This window comes from Neoarius graeffei, chromosome 17 (genome assembly GCF_027579695.1).
Source record: "Neoarius graeffei isolate fNeoGra1 chromosome 17, fNeoGra1.pri, whole genome shotgun sequence".
Classification (NCBI taxonomy): domain Eukaryota; kingdom Metazoa; phylum Chordata; class Actinopteri; order Siluriformes; family Ariidae; genus Neoarius; species Neoarius graeffei.
The window spans coordinates 35,854,251-35,859,100 of record NC_083585.1 but is presented as its reverse complement, the minus strand read 5'-3'; positions in this window follow the sequence as shown (position 1 = coordinate 35,859,100).

Genomic DNA, 4,850 nt, shown 5'->3' with positions numbered 1-4,850 from the left:
TGCTAACCACTGTGCCACCCCGGTAGTGTGATGTGTCATGTGTTATTCTTTACATTACTATTGAACAAATGATTTCCTCAATAATTTGTTGGATAGTAACATAAGGAACTGACACATCACACTATGCAATTGTAGGATAAGAAAACACTTTTTAAAAGATACTATTTTGAGGGCAGAACCAAAGCAGGAAGATTTGTGTTACTGTCACATTGCTCATGGACTACATTGCATCACTTACAAAAATACTGATATTCAAATTCTACGAGATTGAATAACATTTTAGTTCTGAGCTACAATATGCCTATGTAGACCATTACAATTTGTATTACCTTGCTTATTGTATGACTAAATGATGCAACACTAATGAATAAAATCATGTTTGTCATCAATTTGTTCTGCAATTTTTTTTTTCATTTTCCCAAACGTAATACAACCCCGATTCCAAAAAAGTTGGGACAAAGTACAAATTGTAAATAAAAACGGAATGCAACAATGTGGAAGTTTCAAAATTCCATATTTTATTCAGAATAGAACATAGATGACATATCAAATGTTTAAACTGAGAAAATGTATCATTTAAAGAGAAAAATTAGGTGATTTTAAATTTAATGACAACAACACATCTCAAAAAAGTTGGGACAAGACCATGTTTACCACTGTGAGACATCCCCTTTTCTCTTTACAACAGTCTGTAAATGTCTGGGGACTGAGGACACAAGTTGCTCAAGTTTAGGGATAGGAATGTTAACCCATTCTTGTCTAATGTAGGATTCTAGTTGCTCAACTGTCTTAGGTCTTTTTTGTCGTATCTTCCGTTTTATGATGCGCCAAATGTTTTCTATGGGTGAAAGATCTGGACTGCAGGCTGGCCAGTTCAGTACCCGGACCCTTCTTCTATGCAGCCATGATGCTGTAATTGATGCAGTATGTGGTTTGGCATTGTCATGTTGGAAAATGCAAGGTCTTCCCTGAAAGAGACGTCGTCTGGATGGGAGCAAATGTTGCTGTAGAACCTGGATATACCTTTCAGCATTGATGGTGTCTTTCCAGATGTGTAAGCTGCCCATGCCACACTCACTAATGCAACCCCATACCATCAGAGAGGCAGGCTTCTGAACTGAGTGCTGATAACAACTTGGGTCGTCCTTCTCCTCTTTAGTCCGAATCACACGGCGTCCCTGATTTCCATAAAGAACTTCAAATTTTGATTCATCTGACCACAGAACAGTTTTCCACTTTGCCACAGTCCATTTTAAATGAGCCTTGGCCCAGAGAAGACGTCTGCGCTTCTGGATCATGTTTAGATACGGCTTCTTCTTTGAACTATAGAGTTTTAGCTGGCAACAGCGGATGGCACGGTGAATTGTGTTCACAGATAATGTTCTCTGGAAATATTCCTGAGCCCATTTTGTGATTTCCAATACAGAAACATGCCTGTATGTGATGCAGTGCCGTCTAAGGGCCCGAAGATCACGGGCAACCAGTATGGTTTTCCGGCCTTGACCCTTACGCACAGAGATTCTTCCAGATTCTCTGAATCTTTTGATGATGATATGCACTGTAGATGATGATATGTTCAAACTCTTTGCAATTTTACACTGTCGAACTCCTTTCTGATATCGCTCCACTATTTGTTGGCGCAGAATTAGGGGGATTGGCGATCCTCTTCCCATCTTTACTTCTGAGAGCCACTACCACTCCAAGATGCTCTTTTTATACCCAGTCATGTTAATGACCTATTGCCAATTGACCTAATGAGTTGCAATTTGGTCCTCCAGCTGTTCCTTTTTTGTACCTTTAACTTTTCCAGCCTCTTATTGCCCCTGTCCCAACTTTTTTGAGATGTGTTGCTGTCATGAAATTTCAAATGAGCCAATATTTGGCATGAAATTTCAAAATGTCTCACTTTCGACATTTGATATGTTGTCTGTGTTCTATTGTGAATACAATATCAGTTTTTTAGATTTGTAAATTATTGCATTCCGTTTTTATTTACAATTTGTACTTTGTCCCAACTTTTTTGGAATCGGGGTTGTATGTAACAGACTAAAATAGGCAATCCTGGCATTTGATCCTAACTGTATTACCCTGGAATTAGTATGCCTACTGATAGCATTTTATAAAGACATTTCTGCTGTTTTAACATATACAGTACATGGCATGTACACGTTTTCATAAAATCAAGCTTCAAAAATCCTGCTCAGTGTATTAAATCAGTATAATATCAACTTTTTGAAAACTTTAACAAAACAGTACATAGGCTACATTTATAAACTACCTCTATGCATAGAATATACCTAACTCAAGTGTGTTAGATGATTTTACTGGCCCCTGTGATTACTGAATCCATTAAAATAGTAGGTTATTCAGTAAGCAGGATTTAAGGGGAAAGCACTTTCACTCCCACACCTATAATGCATGGCTTTATAATGCAAAGCTTTTTTTCTAAGTGGATCATCCTCCACAGTTCACATCTTCCCAGTGAAAAAGCTGTTAATGTGGAATGTGTTGCTCATGACTATGCCAGATCACACACAATGAGGAAACAGAAGGAGAAAGGAAAGAAAAAACAGTAAGTTCTCCAGTATTTTGGCAAGGTCAGGTGTCTCATTCAAATTAGCAATAGCTGGATGAAATGAAAACATTAAGTCTGCCAGCAATACAAGCATGGATGAAAGGATATATCTATGAGGCATTCATTCTCATTAATATTCTACCTCGATTGTAAGTTGTTGTTTTTTTTATTTTATTTTATCCTGACGCCCTGTAGGCCAATTGGCCTGCTAGTTGCCAACCTCTTATGAGGCTGTCTGCATCTTATCGCAAACACAATTCATCTACTGCCAGCTTACTAGGCCTGTTGCAGCTCCCTCAGATAAACAACCATTCATACACATGGGCAATTTAGAGTAGCCAGCTAACATAACTGCATATCTTTGGACTGTGGGGTAAACCAGAGCACCTGTAGGAAACTCACATGGACACAGGGAGAACATGCAAACTCCACACAGAAAGGCTGCCTTCGGCCGTGAGTTTCAAACCCGGAACCTTGCTGTGAGGTGACAGTGTTAACCACTGCACCACCATGCCGCCCTCAACTGTAAGTAACTTGGTTAAAATCATCAAATTAGCACATATAAATGTGTATATCATGTCTTGTCTCTGAGACATGTGATGCCGACCACTGCATAGCCAAACTGCTGCTCATGCTGCTCAGAGCAGCTGAACACACTTGGAGGAAAATTCTAACATCTGTTTTTCACATACAAGTTCAGATGCCCAAGATTAGATAGTGTTGCTCTGATTGATGAGAGAGAGAGAGAGAGAGAGAGAGAGAAATTCCATCTCTTCTATCCAGACAGCAGGACCAGTTTTGCTCTCTTGGCCTCAGGCTACAGATATGATTTCTTTGTTTTTTGATGCATGTAATGTGAAGAAACACAGAAAGGTCTTACACATTTGTTTTGATATCTTAATAGTTCTGTGCAGTGGTGTCACTGTGAGGGTATAATAAATTACCAACCTGAGACATTTGTGGAAGGGGATCCTCAAGGGGCCTGGATGAAACTTTCCATTTTCAAGAGACAGGAAACACAGGGCCCAAACATTCTGTACAACATCCCTGGATAAATATAGCTGAAATGCATTATGTAGGGTCTATAGCTTGGTGAGTAGCTTCTTATGATATCAAATAAGTGCATGTTTCTCTTGCCTGATTATCTGCACCTAATGGTCCTAGTGCAGTGCAGTGGTTAGCTCTGTCGCCTCACAGCAAGAAAGTTCTGGGTTCGAACCTCATGTCCAACAGGGGCCTTTCTGTGTGGAGTTTACATGTTCTCCCTTGTCTGCCTGAGTTTCCTCAGGATACTCTGGTTTCTCTTACCATCCAAAGACATGCAGTTAGGTTAACTGACTACTCTAAATTGCCCATAGGTGTGAATGGTTGAGAGGAGAAAACCTCTATAATAATCCAATAGAAGGCAAACTGTAATTCTTCCCTGGGACTTTGATGGCTGGCGCCATCAGTGATATGCTGTAGTTATATGCCAAGTAGATATCTAGATAATAGAATGGTCCTAGGGGATGCCATGGCCTAAAGGTTAGAGAAGCAGCTTTGGGACTTAAAAAGTCACTGGTTCGATTCCCTGGAATGGCTGAAGTGCCTTTGAGCAAGGCACCTAACTCCCAACTGCTCCCTGGGCTGCCCAGTGCTGTAGGTCTGTCAGGGTCTTGTTGATAAGAGTGTTTGCTAAATGCCTGTAATGTAATGTAATGTAATGGTTTCACAAATCTGCTAATAAGGTGGTCAATTCTCACGCAGTCACATAAAGTGCACAAGGAACATGTGGATATAAGGACTGTAATGACCTAGGACCTCTACCGAAAGGGTACAACAGAATTTGTCAAAACATCTGGGTTGCTTTATGAAATGTGTTCTGTGAATACACAGTGCCCAAACCGCTTCCATTATTTCAAACAGCCTTAATTTACAGCGAAATGCCAAAATCTTTGTTCATATTGGACAGACACTGTATAACACAGGATGACTACATTATTCTCCAGCAGCATGCCAACTCCCTTATAATGTGCTTTTCTATTCCCTGTCACGATTAGCACATTATACTAATGAGCCTATTACCTTAATGACGCTCCATTTAGAACTGCAAAAAGAACACACACACACACACACACATTTTCACAATTCTTTATTGGTATTTCAAAGTAGTAGGCACTGAAAAATAAAATGAAATAATACCTGCGTTCATTACAATGCTATCTTGAAGGTCTCCTTATAAACACAACGTCAAAGAAATACAGAAAATAACTTTTGAAAATGTCTTATTCACTGC